The sequence below is a fragment of the Macrotis lagotis genome, chromosome 3 (genome assembly GCF_037893015.1).
Source record: "Macrotis lagotis isolate mMagLag1 chromosome 3, bilby.v1.9.chrom.fasta, whole genome shotgun sequence".
NCBI classification, from domain to species: domain Eukaryota; kingdom Metazoa; phylum Chordata; class Mammalia; order Peramelemorphia; family Peramelidae; genus Macrotis; species Macrotis lagotis.
Window position 1 is genome coordinate 208,284,634 of NC_133660.1, and position 21,412 is coordinate 208,306,045.

A 21,412-nucleotide genomic window follows, 5' to 3' on the forward strand; every position below is an offset into this window, starting at 1 on the left:
GAGAAAATGATCTAGAATCAAAATACTTGGGTTTAAACTCTAAGTAGCCCTCCTGCTTTTAATGGATTCTTCTCCTTAAGTCATTGAACTTCTCTGAGGTTGAGTTTCCTTACTTCTAAAATAAGTGGACTGAAATAGATGATATCTAAGGTCCTTTGGGTTCTAAATCTATGGTACTGTGATGATGACAGAACTCAAAATCATGCAAAATGAAGATCAGTCAAATTTTCTAGAACTATTTGGATTATATGAGCAAAGATTACTTAAGGATAAAATCCAACTTCAAATATTTGAAGAATTGTCACTTAGAAGGTCCTTATGATTATTTTCTGTAGACCTGAGATGTCAGAATAAAGGCTATTGAATGCTACAAGAAGGTTGTTTTCAGATCCTATATAAAGAAACTTGGTAAAAAAAAATGGAATTGTATAAAAAGTAAAGTGATATTGTTGGAAATATAATGAGCCAATAGAGGAACTTAAGTGTCTGGTGATCATTTACTAGAGGGTCTGTTGATAGGATTCTTGATTTATGTTGTGGGACAGATATCTAAAGTCTTATTAATTCTGAGATTCTAATACTCTATAGGCCTTTCAAGAGCAAGATTAATATTCTTATATTTATTTTTTCATCAGAATCAAGCCCAATGCCTTGAATATTGTTATTTCATATCCATAAATCAAGAACTTACTATGTACCAAACTGTGTTTTTGGCAAGAGAAATGCAAAGACCCTGATTTTAAGAAGATTGTAATGAGGAAAATGATCTGTCTGTCTGTCTGTTTGTCATTCGTTTGGGTGGTTGGTCTGTCTGTCTGACTGTCTGTCTGTCTGTCTATCTATGTATCTATCTACCTATCTATTCATATATATATATATATATATATATGTATGTGTGTGTATCTGTATCAGAAAATACACAAACATCGATATATATACACAAATAAAAGATTAAAATAACCATTTACAAGGTAACATTTGGGGGAAAGGCATAGCAGCTGGGTGATAAGGTGAGGTCATGGTGAGAAAATAAACACAGAAAAAAGAAAAAATTCAGTAAAAAACAAGTTAAATCTTTTTTCACATTAATTAATTAATTTATTTATTTATCTAGCTATTTATTTATTTATTTATTCTTAGCTTTGTACAAATGTTGATTTTTTATACATTATGAAAATATTCTTGTTTAAGAGTAAACATAATACCCCCAAAAGATATAGACCTGCATGAGCTATATTGTAAAGGAAAGATAAAAATTCATCATCATCATCATCATCATCATCATCATCATCATCATCATCATCATAACCAACAATAGTAGATGCAGCCAGGTGGCGCAATGGATGGAGCACTGGCCCTGGAGCCAGGAGCATCTGAGCCCAAATCCGGCCCCAGACACTTAAGAATCACCCAGATGTGTGTACTGAGGTAAGCTACCCAGCCCCATTTGCCCTGTAACCCCCCCCAAAATGATAATAATAATAATAATAATAATAATAATAATGATGATGATGATAATGATAATGATAATGATAATAAATGTGCTTCAGTCTGTTTTCCAACACCTCCAGCTCTGTCAAGGGTGGATCACATTCTTTATGATGTCTATCATAAAAGCTACTTCCATATTTTTTCACCTTTGCAATTGGTGATCGCAACTCCCTCTATTCGTACTCCCCCAACTACCATATACTATATTTTCTATCCCCTCTCACTCTGTCCCTCTTCTTAAATGTGCTGTAGGCTAGCTGAGTGGTTCATCCGACAGATCCCAGGCTCTTAGGCCAAGAGGCCCTGAGCCACATATCACCCCATAGGCCTAGCATCTACCTGTCCCTATGATGCAGGACAGGCCATCCAATCCCAGCCCCTTGAAAGAAGTAAAAAAGAAAATGTGTTATATCTGACCACTCTCCCCACACAGTCCATCCTCTCCTCCATGACTCACATCCCTTCCTTCCCCCTGTCCCCCTTCTCTCCTTACTCCAGGTGTCTATATCCCATTGGGTATATATGTTGTTTCCTCTCCTAGCTATCTCTGATGAGAGTGAAGTTTCCCTCATTCCCCCTTGCTTTCCCCTTCCCTATCATTGCAATAGCTCATTGTAATAAAAAAAATCTTATTTTATGAAATATCTTAGCCTATTCCAACTCTCCTTCTTCTTTCTCCCATTACATTTCCCTTTTTTCTATTGACTCCAGTTTTACACCATATTTTATCTTCAAATTCAGTTCTCTCCTGTGCTTCATCTATAAAAACTCCTACCTGCTCTATTAAATGAGAAGATTCTCATGAGTATTATCAGTATCATTTTTCTATGCAGGAATACATGTAGTTCATCATCATTAAGCCCTTCATATTTTACACTTCTCCTCCACTCTCTATGCTTCATCTGAGTCCTGTATTTGAAGATCAAACTTTTTGTTCAGCTCTGGCCATTCCAACAGGATATTTGAAATTTTCTTGGCTCATTGAAAGTTCATCTTTTTCCCTGGAAGAGGATGTTCAGTTTTGCTGGGTAGTTGATTCTCAGTTGCATTATGAACTCTTTTGCCTTCCAGAATATTATATTCTAAGACCTATGAGCTTTTAATGTAGTTGCTGCTAAGTCCTGTGGAATCCTGACTACAGCTCCACAATATTTGAATTGTGTCCTTTTGGCTGCTTGTAATATATTCTCTTTGACTTGGGAGTTCTGGAACTTGGCTATATTATTCCTGGGGGTTGGTTTTTTTATTTGGATCTCTTTCTCAGGGAGATCTGTGGATTCTCTCAATTTCTATTTTGCCTTCTGCTTCTAGGATATTAGGGCAATTTTCCTGTAGTAATTCTTTGAAAATGATGTCAAGGCTGTTTTCCTGATCGTGACTTTCAAGTATTCCAATAATTTTTAAAGTATCTTTCCTGAATCTATTTTCTATATCAGTTGTTTTTTTTTTTTCAGTGAGATGTTTCACATTTTCTTCTAATTTTTCATTCTTTTGGTTTTGAAGTATTACGTCTTGTTTTCTTGTAAATTCAGCAGCTTCCCTTAGTTCCATTCTACATCTGAAGGATTTGTTTTCCTCAGAGAACTCTCTTATCTCTTTTTCCATCTGGCCAATTCTGTTTTTTAAAGCATTCTTATCATCAATAAATTTTTGAACTGTTTTATTCATTTGACCTATGCTGGTTTTTAACATGTTATTTTCTTCAGCAATATTTTGGGTCTCCTTGACTAAGCTGCTAAGTTCTTTTTTATGATTTTTTCTGCATCTCTCTCATTTATTTTCCCAATTTTTCTTCTATTTCCCTCACTTGATTTTCATTCTTTTTTAAGTTCTGTCATAGCCTGAACCCAATTTCTGTTTTTTTTTCTTGGAGTATTTAGATGCAGGAGCTTGGACTTCCTCATCTTCTGACTGAGTATTTTGATCCTTCTTTGGATCATAGACAAAGTATTATCAATGGTGTTCCTCTTTTTTCTATGCTTACTCATTTCTCCAGCCTGTGCCTGGTTTTGGGATGTTTTCTGAGCTTTTGCGTATTATTGGGACAACTCCCCACAAGGATCCCATGTGTGAGGCTCTGTCTTCCCTCCTGGTCTGTGAATTACCACAAATGCACCCCTCTGCCACGGGGCTGAGTGGGGGCTTGCTGCTGTTGTTCTATGGGGGGGACTAGATGGTGATCAGGATCTGAATGTGGTCAGAGTCCCAGAGTCCTGTTTCAGGGGCAGCAGATAGACCTCAGCTCTGCACTCTGCTACCTAGGCTTGGCACTCATGCCTGGAGATTCCTGTATACCAGTGCAGCCCGCTTCTGGGTTCCTGGATCTGGGCTGCCATTGCCATGCTGCTCTCTGAGTTTGCCTGAGGTCTGGGCTTCATGCACTTGCTCTGACAGAGATGTCCCCGCTGATCCCCTAAGTTGTGCTCAGTGCTCCCTGGGGTGTAAGTAAATAGACTGCCCCCTCTGCCATGAGCTGTGGCTTCCAGCTTCCTGGGGCTGCCTCCGGGAGCCTGAAATTCCTTCACTCTGGTGGGCCACCCCTATAACCCCATGGAGCGGAGCCTTCCACTCTTTTCCAGGTGATCTTAGGCTGGAGAACTGCCTCACTGGATCCCTTTGTGTGTTCTGTCTTGAAAATTCAGCTAGAGTCCTTATTTTATAAGTTTGGAAATATCAGAGGGAGAGCATCTGAGAGAGGATCCTCTTCTGTTGCCATCTTGGGTCTGCCCCCAACTTAAATCCTGAAAGAAACAAAAATTCAAAAAAAAATGATATGAAGAAAAAAAAAACATTTCAGACAAGTCAATACCCAGTTAAAAAGACAGAATATTGCGTGACTTGTATCAATAACAACAATTAGGTTAACATGACTAAACCTTAGATTTCACTAAAGAATTTTATGATGAATTAAATTGAATTGAATTCTTAGAACAATATTTTCATGCAGAGATAAAACAACAAAAATAAGTGAGGGAAGAGAGTTGAAAAATAGAAGTTCCAGAATAGAGCTGCATTTTAAGGAAACCAATTAATAGGAGAGTCAGAAGAATATTTGCTTGGTCCTGCATCTACCATTAAAAAAACCAGGTAATCTTGTTTCTTGTCTTGTTTCATGTCTCTTTTCTAGACACCAGCTATTTTATTTCAAAAAGGAAAGAGTCTGAAGTCCCTTAAATTCAATCCCCCACAAGTACCCATTGCATCAACAGCAGTAGCTTATGTTAAATTTTAAATGATTTAAATGAATCAGACCCTCTAACCCTGAGTTATTGGCTCGACTTTAAGGCATCAGGAATGACTGGGGAACTTTCCCCTCTGCTCTGTTGACTCTAGTCCTTCAGTCTTTCCTATTTTGGTAGAGTCTAAATTTTAATCAGCTTCCCAGTAGGAACATATAATAAGGAGACTTAAAGTACTACAAAAACAAAAAAGTTATTCTTCCTCAGTTTTGGTAAGGGGAAAAAAGATTCAAGTTTAGAGTCAGTTTAGTAACTATGAGATCTTCATTGTAGTAAGCTCTTCATTGAATGTGTGCTATTGAGAATATTTCTTCTTCTCTAGGTATCATAATTCAGTTAATATTTTCATCCTAAAGAAATAAGATTGGATGGTTTAATATATATTTCATCTTTAATATTCTTCACAATTGCCCATGTCACTAATTTCAAATTCACTTCTCCATTCTCCCTTCCTCCTAACTGCTCATCATTTATGCTCTCATTGTACTTCGGACATTGGGCATTGGCATGCGCTATGAATTTATGCTCTCCAGATCATTAGGTCACTCAAGCCTAAGGACCAGCATCTCTGCCTCAATACCTTCTAGATGATCATGGATCTCTATCTGTTTTACTTATTTATCGTAACACTTGCTGGCATTTTTCAATTGCCTTTCCAAAGTATCCTAAAGAATATCCCCTCTCCTCCCATTCCTAAGTCTTGTCACTGACCCTACTGAGGAACCTTGTTGAATATTTAGTTACACTCTATTTAGATGTGACAACATTGAAAGAAGAGATTGTGTGTATCCCCAGTGCTTAGCAATTATAATGTATTCAATTTGTTGTTCAGTAGTTTTCTGTAATGTCTGAATCTTCATGACCCCAATAGGTTTTTCTTAGAAAATGCTGAACTGATTCTCTATTTAATTTAACAGATGAGGAAACTGAGGCAAGCATGGTTAAGTGGCTTATCTAGGGTCTCATAGCTACTAAGTGTCTAAGGTCAGATATGAATTCAAGAATAGAAGTCTTCCAGACTCTAGACTTGGTACTCAATCTTCTGCTCCACCTATTTGCTCAGTAAGCTTAATGAATCATTTAACCTGTCCTACCAGTAATCTCACAGATGAATGCTCTTGCCTATGAAAATTATATAGATACATCCTTTCCTCAAAGTCTCAGCTCCTCCACAAAGATATTTCTTCTGCCCTTTGAGTAGTTAGATACCTCTTCCCATTTCTCCTATCACACTTCTTTGAATTCATCAACAAATCTAATTCATTTTAAAATTGTCCTTATTTATGTATATCATGTCCCCTTATCAGTTTATGATCCTCTTAGTAGGGTCCATTATTTTTGTCTTTGTATTTCTAGTTGCCAGCATAGTAGTATACATATTGTTGGATCCTGATTGATTGATTGGTTGGTTTGTTTATTCTATGTCTAACAGATAACAGAGATAGCTTGGACTTTTAATTCCTTTAGGATGGTGTATTCAATGTGTGAAAGTTCCTTGCACCAATACAGAACAACTCATCAAGATGTTTTTTAATATGCTGATACATTAAATGACATTCTCAGGAAACCAGGATTTACTTTCAAGTCCTTTCGACTTCAAGAATAGATCTATGACAAGCCATTGATGCCTCTTTTCATTATGAGTGCTGAATTAATAAGAATAACACGCTAAAGTTCTTTATGTGAAAGTCTTAGGTAATGCTTCATTTTTTATGCCTTCAGCCTTTCAGAGAGTTTACTCAACCTTCTAGGAAACTGGGCTACAAGGTAAAACTGAATTAAATGATAAGGAATCTTATAAGAAAAAAAAAACCTGGTTTCATTAAAAATCTTAGGTCCTTATTCTAGATCTCTCTTGAATTTATCATAAGCAAGTAAGAGCATCCTATCAAAGGTATCTTTAAGATGATAAACATTCTTGGACCACTCATGAATCATCTCTCTCGGAGATATTTCCTATTGATATGTTGCAAAATTTGTTTTCTTGTTCTGTGAGAGATAGAATAAAAACATTTGTTCATCTTCACAAAGGCTATATTCAGGTTTGTGTGAGTGTGGTATGTCTGTGTGTTTTTTGAAGAAATAAGATTATATTTTTGCTAAACAAAGATTATTTAAAGCAGCCGAAAACTTTGCTTTGCAATGATAAGTAGGGTCATTATCTTTTTTAAAATCCCATGTTTTTCCAACTATGTGCTTGCGCTCATGAATTTCATATGACAATATTGTCTTCTTCAATGTTTCTGTCTAATAAAATTGTATGTGTCTGCATGTATGCTTGAGGGATAAGTCAATTTTGTTTGAATTAATTTTTCCAAACACAACAAATGTTTTATATTTGAATTTTACTTGTAAAACACCCTTCCAGTTTTTCTTTTTTCATGTAATCCACCCATATTCCCCTAGTTGGAAGTTATTTTTCTTTTCTTTCTTGAAATTAGCATAATACTTTTTAGAGGGTTTGAATAGTACATTTAAGATCCACTGATTAATAGTTTCATGACCAGGACAAATTTCACTTCAGTTTCTTCTTCTGTGAAAAAAAAATTATAATGATATCACCATTACTTTTATAACTTATTTTGTATTAGTTCTTTTAAAATCAAATTATTATAAAATGAAATTACTATTGGTCCTTCTCACATATGGGTTTATGTATATGCCTAATTTGTGTTCCTTACCTGACTATAAACACTACAAAAGCTTTGAATAGTATCTTAATCTTCTTTTTATAAAATTACTTAGCACAGTCACCTACAAATGAATAACTTTTAATAAATGTTAATTGAATTGAATTCAATAGAATAACCCATTGAATTTATAATGTATGATGAATTATTTAAAGACTACTTATATTCAACTTATTTTTCCTGGAATCAATATGGTACAGCAGACTAGTAATGAAGAGACAGATTTTAGTTATAACCATGCCATGTTCTAGAGATAATATTTTGTGAAGGTACTAAAACTCTCTGTTTCAATACAATTCAAATAATTTAAACTCTTTTATCCTCATTTGCTTATCTTTAATAAAAGGATAGTATATTAGCTAATTGAAGGCATGAATTTCGACTACATAATTTAATGAAGTTAATAAATCATAGCTCAACTCCATGAAATAGTTTGGATTAAATTTTCTTTAAGATATATTCTATCACTACAATTTTCTGATTTTTTTTAGAAAATACATTCTCTAACTGGGAACCTGAACCCAAGCCATTCTTGGCAAAGATCAAGAGCAATCATAAAAAAAATACCTCTTTCCATGCATTCCCTACAATAATACAGGGACCTTTAGAGATATGAGATATGAGACTTGAAATTGCTAACTCCTCACAGTGAAAATCTGAGAAAGAAGGTTTAAACATTTCTGCCAGAATGTAGCCTTGTTCTTTTTTTTTGTTATAGAGGGGGTTATAGTACTAACCTATCTAAAAAAACCCTTATTTTAAAAGAGAGTAAGGAATATCACTTCTGATGCCAAGGAATCAAGGATCTTTAAGAATATCATTTTCCCCTCCCCTAACTCCCTAAAGAAGGTAATCTGTTAGTCTTTACATTGTTTCCATGGTATACATTGATTTAAGTTGAATGTAATGAGAGAGAAATCATATCCTTAAGGAAAAAAATAAAGTGTAAAAGAAAAATTTCATTAATATAATTTTTTTAAATTAAAGATAATAAATAGTCTTTGGTTTTTGCTCAAACTCCACAATTCTTTCTCTGGATACAGATGGTTTTCTGCATCACAGATATCCCAAAATTGTCCCTGGTTGTTGCACTGATGAAATGAGTGAGTCCATCAAGGTTGATCATCACCCCCATCTTGCTGTTTGGGTATTCAATGTTCTTCTGGTTCTGCTCATCTCACTCAGTATCAGTTCATGCAAATCCTTCCAGACTTCCCTGAATTCCCATCCCTCCTGGTTTCTAATAGAACAGTAGTGTTCCATCACATACATATACCACAGTTTACTAAGCCATTCTCAAATAATATCTTTTTTGTTTGCAAAGGATGAGGAACCCTGAGAAACAGTTGAAATCAATATAAATTTCAATATCAAGAGAACACAAAGCCTTCCTGGGGTCCATGTAATCCAGTGACCAGACCCAATCCCAGAATACATGAACTTGAATGCACTAAAAACTTCCAACCCCCAGAATCAGCCAAACAGCAGTACAAAAAAAGTGTGAAGCTTAAAAACTATCTTATGTGAACCCTCTTCACTCATTCCACAATGTCATCAGAACTGAATTTTAACATAAAGCAAAAAGTCTAGAAATGAAGTGAAAAAATGATCAACAATAATAAAGAATCTGACCAGGAAGAGCTACTTTGAAGATTAAGACTCAAACTCAGGCAGCAAAGTCTAAATTTCCATAACTAAAACTTTAAAATATATAATTTGGATTCAAATTAAAAAAAACAAAACAACTTTACTAACTAAAGTATATTTTCCAAAAATGTAATCAGAAGAAAAAATGGTTAAAAATGAAAAGGAAAGAAAATTATGAAAAATAATTAACAGGACTAAAATACTGAAGAAAACAGCACTGTAAAACAGAATTGATTAAATGGGAAAAAGAAATATAAAACTTCACTGAGGAAAATAATTCCTTAAAAATTAGAAATGGTCAAATAGGAAAAAAATATAGAAAAAATCATTAAAATGCTTTTAAAAATTAGAATTTGTGAATAGAAATTAATGAATCTATAAGACATAAAAAAGTAATAAAATGAAGCCAAATGATTGAAAATAATAGAAGAGAATGTATAATATCTTTACTGACCTGAAAAATTGAGAGACAATTTAGGATCAAAGAAAATTCCTACAGATCATATTTCAAGAAACTAAAAACTGAAATGGTTTCCTAAAACCATATGGTAAAACAAAAACTTAAAAATTCCAACAATATATAAATGACCAGCTTAAAAGATCACAAAATGAGAACTCCAAAGATTATTAAAACCAAATTCCAAATCTCAGGGAAAATATATTACAAGCAGGCAGAATGACAACATTCAAATATTATGAAGCTACAGTCAAGTTCATAGAAGATTTAATAGTAACCAATGCTAAAGAAGTAGAAGAAGGCATTCCTTTCCTTTATTTTCTAATATTTTGGAAGAGAAAAGAGCTGGTATTACAACCAAGAATAATCTAAAAATAAAAGTGAGGAAAATCTTTTTAGAGAAAAAAATGGATCTTTAATGAAAGTGAGATCCTTTAAGTATTCTTATAGAAAAAAAACTGAATAGAATATTTATCTTTTAAATAGAAGCACCAAGAGAATTGTTAAAAGGTAAACATATATGGGAAGATGAAATACATATCTCCTAAGGTCTTTATCATTATTGGGGTGGTCAGGAGAATTTTAAATAAAAAGAGGGAATGAGAGTGAGTTCTTTATATAGGGTTGAGATAAATATAATTAATAGATGAGGAAGAAAGAAAGAAAAGGGAAAGGAGAGGAAGAATGGGGAAAATTTTTCGCATAAAAAAATCTATGGCCATTCATTCAATTTCCAGTTCTTTACTTTCACGAACATAGCTGCTATGAATATTTTTTACAGGTGATGTTTTAACTCTTTTTCATGATCTCATCAAAGTATAGACCCAGTAGAGGTATTGACGAATCAAAAGATATGCACATTTTAATTGCGCTTTGGGCATAATTCCAAATTGCTCTCCAGAAAGGCTGGATCAGTTCACAGCTCCACCAACAATGTATTAGTGTCCCAAATTTCCCATATCCCTTTTAACATTTATCATTGTCCTTGCTAGTCATATTGGCCAATCTGAGAGGTGTGAGAAAGTACCCAAGAGGTTCTTTACTTGCATTTCTCTAATCAGTATTGATTTGGAGCAATTTTTCATATGACTATGCATAGCTTTGACTTCCTCATTTGTAAGTTGCCTTTGCATAATATTTGACCATTTGACAATTGAGGAATGGCTTTTGAAAAATAAAATTGACTCAGTTCTATATATATTTTAAGAAATGAGTCCTTTGTCAGAAATACTAGTTGTAAAAATTGTTTCCCAATTTACTTCATTTCTTTTGATCTTGATTACAGTGGCTATGTGTAAAAACTTCTCAATTTAATTTAACTAAAATTATCTAGTTTGTTTTTAATGATATTATGCATCTCTTCCTTGTTCATAAATTGCTTTACTTTGCATAGATCTGACAGATAAACTATTCTTTGATCTTCTAGTTTGCTTATAAAATTTTCTTTACTTCTAAATCCTGAAGCCATTTTGATCTTATCTTGGTTTAGGGTAAGAGATCTTGGTCTAATCCAAGTTGCTGCCATACCAACTTCAAATTTTCCCAAAGTTTTTTTTTTTATCAAAGAGAGTTTTCATCCCAGAAGCTGGGCTTTTTTTGAGTCTATCAAACAGTACATTACTATAATCTTTTCCTGCTGTCACTGTTGCACCTACTCTATTCCACTAATCCACCACTCTATTTCTTAGCCAGTACTAGACAGTTTGGATGACTGATGCTTTACAATATTATTTTAGATCTAATAAGTCATATGATTTCTGTTAGGGTTATTATTGATATAGTCAATTATACTAACAGTTTTTCCTAATATTGAACCAACTTTACATTCCTGGAATAAACCCTACTTGGTCATAGTATAATATCCTACTGGTAACTTGCTGTAATAGCTTTTCTAAGATTTTATTAAGAGTTTTGCATCCATATTCATTAAGGAAATTGGTCTATAATGTTCTTTTTTTGTTTTGATTCTTCCTCATTTAGATATCAACAACATTTTGATGTCATAGAAAGAGGAAACCAGAGTTCCTTCTTCACCTCTTTCCAAAGAGTTTATGTAGAACTGGAACCATTTTTTCCTTAAAGGATTTATAGAATTCACTTGTGAATCCATGTGGTCCTGGAGAATTTTTTCTTAGGGAATTCAATTTCATTATCAAATCTATCGGCATAAGGTTGAGCAAGATAATTATGCATTGTTATATAAATTTCCTCCTCATTGGTGGTGAGTTCACCTTTTTTCATTTGTGATACTAACAATTTGGTTTTCTACTTTTTTAAAGGAAATTAACCAGAGATTTAGCAATTATATTGTTTATTTTTATAAAACCAACTCTTGGTTTTATTTATTAGTTTAATAGTTTTCTTGCTTTTTATTTTATTATTTTTTCCTTTAATTTTTAGAATTTCTAATTTGATATTTCATTGGAGGTTTTAATTTGTTCTTTGTCAAATTTTTAGTTGCATGCTTAATTCATTGATTTCCTTTTACTCTTTTATTCATGTAAGCATTTAAAGATATAATATGTCCACTAATAACTCTAGTTGTATCCCATAAGTTTTGACATGGTGTCTCATTGTCACTATCTAGGATGAAATCATTATTTCTATCTGTGATTTTTTGTTTGATCCACTCATTCTTTAAAATGGGGTTGTTTCATTTCTGGTCTATATCTCCATGGCCCATTATTGCACATGATTTTTATTGCATCATGATCTGAGAAGGAAGTATTTACTATTTCTGCATTTCTGCATTTGATTATATGTTTTTATGCCCTAGTACATGGTCAATATTTTTGTAATTGTCATATACTGCTGAAAAGAAATATATTCTTTTCTATCCCCAATCAGTTTTCTCCAAAGGTCTATCATGTCTAGGATTTTTAACATTCTATTTACCTATTTAACTCTTTTCTTGTTTACTTTCTGTTTAGACTAATCTAGATTTGAAAGATGGAGTTTGAGGTTTCCCACCAGTAGAGTTTTGCTGTCTATATCTTCCTGTAACTCATTCAGCTTCTCTTATAAGAATTTGGATGCTATATCACTTGGTGAATACATATTTAGTATTGAGATTGTTTTATTGTCTATGGCACTTTTTAGGGGATATAGCTTCCTTCCATCCTTATCTCTTTCAATTTGCTGCTTTTGCAGCTACTTTGTCTGAGATAAGGATTGCTACCCTGCCTTTTTCACTTCAGCTGAAGTAAAATATATTCTGCTCCAAATGTTTACCTTTATCTATATGTATCTCTCTGTTTCAGATGTGTTCCTTGTAAGCAGCATATCATAGGATTCTAGTTTTTAATCCAGTCTGCTATGCACTCACATTTTTTGGGAGATGTCATCCCATTCACATTCAAAATTATAATTACTAACTCTTTATTTCCCTCCATGCTATCTTCTCTCTATTTGTATTTTCCCCCTTTTTCACTTTATACATATTATCCAATATTCCCAAATTGCTTTTGAATACCACCTCCTTCATTGTTTTGCTCCCTTATATTCAATCCTCCTCCACTTTCTTTCCCCTTTCCCTTTGTCCCTTGTTCCTTCCCTTCTTTCTTTTAGTTTTGCTTCCCCCTTCCTCTTTCCCCCGTTTTTTGCAAGGTGATGGGGTTAAGTGACTTGCCCAATGCCACAGCTATGTAATTATTAAGTGTCTGAGGTCAGATTTGAACTCAATTCCACCTGACTCCAGGGCTGGAGCTCTATCCACTGTGCCACATAGCACCCCCTCCACCTTCCGTTTCCCCTTTTAATGCTTGATAGACAAGGCAAGTTTCTTAACTGAATGTGTATCTGTTAATCTTTCTTTGAGCCAATCTGATGAGAGTAAAATTCAGACTGTTCTTACCTCCTCCCTTCTTCCCTTTTATTACAATAAAACCTTTGTACCTCCTCCTGTGATGTGATTTACCCCATTCAGTCTCCTCCATTCTCTCATTTTTTACTGCCCGCTTAAGGAGATATTGTTTTTAAATCATTCTGTCAGAGTCATGGATAAGTCTTGAATGTCCATTACTTCTGGCTAAATATATTCTCTCTAGTAGAGTTAAAGTTCTCAAGAATTATGAGAATCTTTCTCCTGGGGGGATATAGCCAGTATCATCTTATTGGATAGCACTTTTTTTCTTTTCCCTTTTTTATCTTTTCATGTGTCTCTTGAGTATCTTTTTGAAGTCCAAATTTTCTGTTTAACTCTGGTGTTTTCATCAGGAAAAATTGGAAGTCTCTAATTTTGTTAAATGTCCATCTTTTCCCCTGGAAGAGAAAGCTTGGTTTTGCTGGATAGTGAATTCTTGACTGCATTCCATCTCCCTTGCTCTTCAGAATATTGTATTCCAGGCCCTCTGATCTCTTAATATTGATGCAGCCAGGTCCTGTGTAATTCTTACTGTGGCTCCTTGGCCTCTAAATTGTTTCTTTCTGTCTGCTTTCAGTATTTTCTCTTTTATCTGATGATTCTGGAATTTGGCCACAATATTCCTTGGTGTTTTCATTTTGGAATCCTTTTCAGGAAGGGATCAATGTAATATTTCCATATCTATTTTGCCCTTTGCTTCCATGATATCAGGGCAATTTTTCATCACTAAATCCTGAGATATCGATCCAGGCTTTTTTATCCTTAGTGTTTTCAGGAAGCCTAATGATTTTTGTGTTGTGTCTCCTCAGTCTATTGTCTAGTTCTACCTGTTTGCAGGTGAGATATTTTTCAGTTTCTTCTATTTTTTCTATTTTTTTAGTTTTGTTTAATAGATTCTTGTTGTATCATGAAGTGATTTGTTTCCACTGATTCCAAACTTTTCTTTAGAGAAGTTTCTTCATTTACCTTTTGCAACTCCTTTTCCAATTTATCAATTCTAGTTTTGAAGGAGTTTTCCATTTGTCCAATTGTATTTACCAAGGATTTGTTTTCTTGTTGCAGGGAGTTAATTTTCTCTTGCATTCCCCCCTCCCCAATTTTTCCAATTGATTTTTAAACTCCTTCATGATCTCTTCTGAGAAGTCTTTCTGCTCTGGAGACCAATTCATCATACCCTCAGAAATTCTAGCTCTCTCTAAGTTAGGATCTTTGTCTTTGAGATAGTTTTCGATGAATCTTCCTTTCTGCTAGCTTTCCTTCATTTTCCTAGGATCTTGTGTTGGGGGAGGGGCTGGCCACAGGCATTTGGAGTTAAAATCCCTAGAGGCTTAGCTCACTGGGCTTAGTAACTCCAAGTGGGCTGTTCAGTAGGGAATGCTAGAGGCTTTCTCTGTAGTGTCTGTGACCTTGATTTGTGGCCCACTCCTTAGGCCTGGGAAGGAAAGGGAGAATAGCAGAGTCTGAAATATCCTTTTACAATGTGTGTTGGGCCCTCAGGTTATATAGTTAATCTCCTTATTAATCATTCAGTACTGAGAGAGATCTGCTGCCCACACCTGAATTTGGGGCCCGGCTGTTTGTTCTGTGAAAAGTTGCTTTGTCCCACAGCAATTGGAGGAGAGGAAACTGAAATGGAAACAGGGAGAATCTACAGACTCTACAATAAAATACAGGGCTTACAGCCCTGATCTTCCAGACCAGCCAAGGTGAGTAGGATGTCTCACAGCACTCTGGAAATCTGCACACTGGGCTGGAACTCTCCAGCCTGCAGTTCACACAGCCAAAGTTTCTGCCTCTGTTCTCAGGTTAGTCCTCAGACCTCACCCCACTGCCCCTGTGTTGGCTCTCTGCTCTTTGCCCCTTGCTCACCCATACCTCCCTGAAAATATCCTTGTTGGTTGAGCTTCTTCTCCTAGGTTCTTTTTCTGGGTTCTTTTTTTGTTGATTAAAATTCTGTTAAGAGGTTTGATTCATATTAGTTCTGAGCAAAAGCCAAGAGACCTTAGACCTGGCTTCTTTCCTTCATCTTGGTTGGAAGTAATTTTTAAGATTTAACTAAAGTTCTGCTAAGAGGAAAATTTACATCTCTAAACTTCAATAAAAGATAAAGTTGGATAAAACTGAAATTAAAAAAATTAAAGTAGAAATAAAACTAGAAGCTAGTTATATAAAAAGAAATATAAATGACTAAAGGAAACAAATTACTAGTAACAAAAATTAAAAGGGCAATGTTAGGAGCTATCTTACCCAATTACATGCTAGTTATATAGATAAACTAAATGATTAGATGAAAATTTATGTAAAATTTATTGTCCAACTTAAACAGAAATAAAGTAATTAACTAACTCTATAAGAGGAAAAAATAAATTTAATAATCCATTAATGAGCTCCTTAAGAAAAATTCCCAAGCCCAGATACTTTTACAATCGAATTATACTAACATGTAAATAATAATATACCTTAAAATTATATAAACTGTTTGAAAAAATAGAGAAAGGTAAAGTCTTACCAAGTTCCTTTTATGGCACAAACATCACTTTGATACCTAAACCAGAGAGAGTGAAAAATACTATGAACTATTTTCCTTTTTGAATATAAATAAAAATGTTTAAATAAAATACTACCAAAGAGATTACAACAAAATATGTGAAATATTATACACTATGACAAGGAATGCAGGGATGGTTTAATAATTGGAAAACTATCCACTTGCTTTACGATACCTAACAAGCACACAAAAAGAAAACATTTGGTTATTTCAATATAAGCTGAAAAGCCTTTCACAAAATACAATACCTTTATCTATTAAAAACCTACTACAAAACGTAAGACTATATGTAGTCTTTCTTTAAATGATAACTAGTATCTATTTAAAGCAAGAACAAACATTCTCTACAATGAAGGTAAACATGTCTTCTCAATAATATCAGAGGTGAAAGAAGGATGTCCATTATCACCTCTATTGTTAAATAATTTATTACAAAGCTAACTGTAGGGATAATACAAGAAACACTAATTGTAGGACTAAAAATAGACAACAAGGAAACAAAATAATCACTCTTTGAAGATGATGTTTTGGTATAGTTATAAAATGATAGAGAAACAATTTGAAAGTAGTTGATGCAAATAACAATTTCAGCAAAGTTGCAGGAGAAAAATATATCCACATAAATCATCATCATTTTTATAAACTATCAACAAAGTCCAACAAGAAGAAATAGAAAGACAAATGCTTTTTAAAATAATGGCAGACATTATAAACTACTTGGGAGTTTAACAGTCAAGACAAATCAAGGAGCTATAGGAACATACTTATAAAACATTTTTCATACAAATAAATTTAGAGCCACACAGCTAGAAAAGTATTAATTACTTTTGGACAGGTGAAATAAATATAATAAAAATGATACTTCTACCTAAATAAGTCTACTTATTCATTGTCATAGAAATAAAACTACCAAAAATTATTTTATATATAGCAAAATTTTGCATCATTTCATCTGGATGAACAAAAGATCTAGAAGACAAGGCAGGCAGTCTAGGAATTCCAGATTTCAAAATACATTACAAAAAGATATTAAAAAAGCAATTTGTATTGGCTATTGAGTAGAGTAGTGAAGCAGTAGGCTATATTAAGTACAGTTTCCAAAGTAGTAAAAGGTCATAATAATTTGTTTTTTGATAAATTCAAAGATTCAGTTTTTGAGGCAGAAATTTGTTATTTGATAAAACAGATCCCTGGGAAAACTGGAAAGCCATTTGGCAGAAAGTAGACCTAGACTAAATAAATACTTTAGACACAAAGGTTGATGATATATCTAGATAAATAGATAGATAGATAGATAGATAGATAGATAGATAGATAGATAGATAGATAGACAGATAGATATAGATATACCCACATATAAATTGGTAGACTAATGCATTGGTGGAGTTGTGAACTTATCAAAGTATTCTGAAAAACAATTTGGAACTACATCTAGAGTTATAAAATTGCCTTCCATTTTATTCAGTAGTATCACTTTTAGATTTTTATCCCAAAGAATCAAAGGGAAAAAAAAGAAAGGTACCTATCTATTTGTATGAAAATATTTTAATAGGTATGTGTTTGATGGCAAGAGGAAATACAACTATTCAGGCCACATATGAGGGCAAGACAATGTAAAAGACCCTATACAGTAGGGAAGATGTTTTTTACTGAATTGAACTCATTTACTCTAGTTACACAGAAAGACAATGACAAAATAGTGCCACTACAATATAATACAGTTAATGTTATTTTGTGGTTTTCTAAGTCTATATACACCAGTCAGTTTCTATTTACCATTACTGAGGGGTAGCTAGGTGATAGAGTATCAGCCCTTGAGCCAGGAGGACCTGATTTCATGTTTGACAGTTTCTATCTATATGACCTTGGACAAGTCACAGAACCCTGGTTTTCTCATATCCAGGACTACCTCCAGTCATTCTAATTCATTTCTGGTCACTGGACCCAGATGAATCCAGAGGAGAAAATGAATCTGGTATTTTAGCACAGATCCCACTCCCACTCAAATCCAGTTTACATATATGTCATCACCTCCCTGATATCATGATCTTGTTAAAGAATGAAGGACAAATGTCATCAACAATACTTCCACCATTTGAATGGCTGATGGTTTAAAACTTTCCTTAGATTTTTCCTAGAAATCTGGGACTTTTCTGTCATGGAACTACAGGTAATCAGGGTCTATGAAAGCTCTGATATGTAAAAGGATGATAAGATCAAGAAGAAGACATTGTTTTAATCAATTAATTTAAAATTGAAAGGATATAGAAATCATATAACCAATGGTCTCATTTTAATGTGGGGAAGTGATTTATTCAAAGTCATTGAGAGTGTAAGGACCAAGAATCCACATCTAAACCTAGATCCCTCTGAATCTCAGGTCAAAACACCTTATTCCTTCACCACACATCCTTTAATTTCTATAATCTGATCTTGGTTTAAATAAAAGGAGACAGTTGATTGCTATTTCAGATTTTTCCAATCATTGGACTTTTATTTATATGACTTTTTTTTATAAGACAGTGGGACTAAATGTCTTGCACAAGCTCATATAGCTACATAATTATTAAATGTCTGGGGTCAGATTTGAACTCAGGTACTGCTGACTACTACTATGATATTTCTATAGAAATATATATGGATTAACATCTTGCAGATTTTATCTACATTCCTGTCTAGAATGCTTCATTTTTTATGAGAATGAATATGGAATATGGTTTATTTGCACTTATATTAAGCTTAGCAAAAAGATGAGCATTTAAAAATATAATGTATAATGAGAATAAGGGAATATTTATTTTTAAGTGCTTACTATATACCAGAGATAGCTAGATAGAGAACTGGGCTTGGAAAACATCCAGTCTTAGACACTTGCTTACTAGCTATGTGAACTTGGCTAAGTCATTTAATCCTCTTTTCTTCAGTTTCCTCTTCTGTAGAATGATCTGGACCAGGAAATGACTAAACTCCAGTATCTTTGCCAAGAGAACTCTAAATGGGGTCACAAGAACAGACATATCAGAAATGATTCAGTAACAACTATTCTATGTGTGATTCTTCTTACAAATTGAAACCTATTTGATCTTCACAAAAAATCAAAGATGTAGTTGCAATTATTATCCCTATTATACAGTTGAGGAAACTCAGACAAGCAGAAGTTATTTGACTTATTCAGTGTCACTCAGCTAATACACATATGATATTCTATCCCTTGCACCACATAACTGACTCTGGTAATGATATCCCATTTGTAGAAAGGTTTCTGCACAACGAAGGGCACATTTAAAACTCTAATTATCTTGATCAATAATAGAGAAGAGTATCAAATGATGTCATTATTCTTTAAGCATAAACAAGATTATTAAGTTATTAATGAAAAAGTTAGAGACTGTGCCTCTGGTTAGATGCATTTGATTATCTGATCATTTGATATATTGAAGCACATTCATGTATTACTGAGGTGATAGGAAGTACATGCAATTCTTTTTCTGTTTGATATATTCTCAATCATTGCTTAAATAAAAAATGGATTGGGTGTTTTGACATTATTAGACTGAATTTAATGAATCATTGTAGATATTATCTTTCTAGAATTCAGGGTAACATTTGAGAGGCTTTGCCTTTGGTTTCATCCTATAAAAGATGGTAAGGCAGAATAAACAATAAGACAAAAGATCAAGGGCTTGGTAGCTTTACCTCTCTGGGAAATCTCTTTGTCAAAGCAGATTTTGAACCATTTTTAATTTTTAGCACTAATATTTAATAAAACTCATAGAGATTTAGTGACTTGCCCAAGTTCACATAGCTAATCTTAAGAGACAGAATTGACTTTTCCAAGCTGACTTAGAATATAAACCTCTGAACACTTTGTCATACTTACTCTTTCATAGAAAAATTTTTACATAACCTGGGTACTTGCAACATGAATGCAAATTCATAAAAGATTTAGATCAAGAAAGAATAGGTATCCTTACCTTCACAGGTGAGGAAATGGTGTTCATATTTTGAAATCCCTTGCTCAAGGTCATTCAGTGAGTAAGTAGTATTTGCATCAATATTTATTTCCTTTGCTAGTTGCATTTCAGTCATTCTATGTGAGGTTCTAGGGGGAAAATGGATACAAGCAGAGAGTAATTAAGGATGAATTAATGGATAAGGAAGTAGCATCATTTGAGTAAACTTTAAAGACTGGATAAGGAATCTTAAGTGAAGAGCCTGTTTTAAGAACAGGAACCAAAAAAAAAAAAGAATAGGAACCAGTCTGGATGAAATGGATGAAAGCACAGATGTAGCACAGAGAATATCTTTTCTGGAGGAATAGCCATTGGGAGAACCTTGGAGGAAATTAGAGACTTGTCCATGAGGAGGCAGTATTGGTATTGAGAATTCTATAAATCTTATTAACACTTTTGCCTATGATGATGTAATTCAAAGAGTACCTGCTTAGAAATTTGAAAATTAAGAAGGAAATGCAAAGCCAATTCTATTCTTCCATGTGTATGACTTAATCTGCCTGTGCTTTGGGTGGCCAGTATTCTGCTAACTAAGCTGTTTGTATTTTCATATAGGTGAATTTAGCATACAATGATTATTCTCTTTCTACCCTTTTTCCTCTTTACATTTTAATTAATCTTGTTCTTATGCCTTCAGATGTATGCGATAATTTCAAGAGGAGTGAAAGGTATTTGAATTTCAAGTTCATTAAACTTTCAGTCCTTTGTTCTTACCTCATGATTTACTAGTATGAGCTATTTTTAATACTTCATGCTATTATTTTAAATTTACCAAGATTTATTTAAAAATACTCATGGTTTTTATCTGATGGTGCCTGATTTGCTGAGGAACAAGATAGTTAGAACTATAATTCTCAAGGGCTAAACAAAGAAATGGTCAGTTTTAGAGATGGGAGGGACCTTAGAGATTATCTAGTTCAAAACTCACATTTTATAATTTATATAGCTAAGACTGGGAAATATAATGGCTATTAGCCTTAGGTCTTACAGTTAGCAAATGGGATATGTAGGTCTTCTGATTTAAAACCTACTTTCCTACACTTCTTACAAAAAACAGACAAACCCTCTGGCGGATGCAGAATTTAAGGTGTTTTGAAACAAAATCACTTTGAAGGAAAGAGATGAATAATATTTTGGGCCACATATATGATGCCTCTGACTCAGTACAAACATTTCAAAATACAGGTTATGACAATCATTATTTACTGCCATGAATTTATTAACCTCTTTTGAAATAATTTTTCTCTTCAAACTAGACTGACTACCTCTTCAGTCAATGAAGTTTCTAATGAGTTCAATTAATTTCCACTTAATAAATATATTTTTCCTTATTTAATTTTTTACCAATTATACATAAAATGTTTTAACCATTTTTTTAAATTTTGAATTCCAAATTCCTATCTCTATCTCCTCTTTACCTCTCATTGAGAAGGCAAACAATTTGAGAGGTTATACATATGGGTCA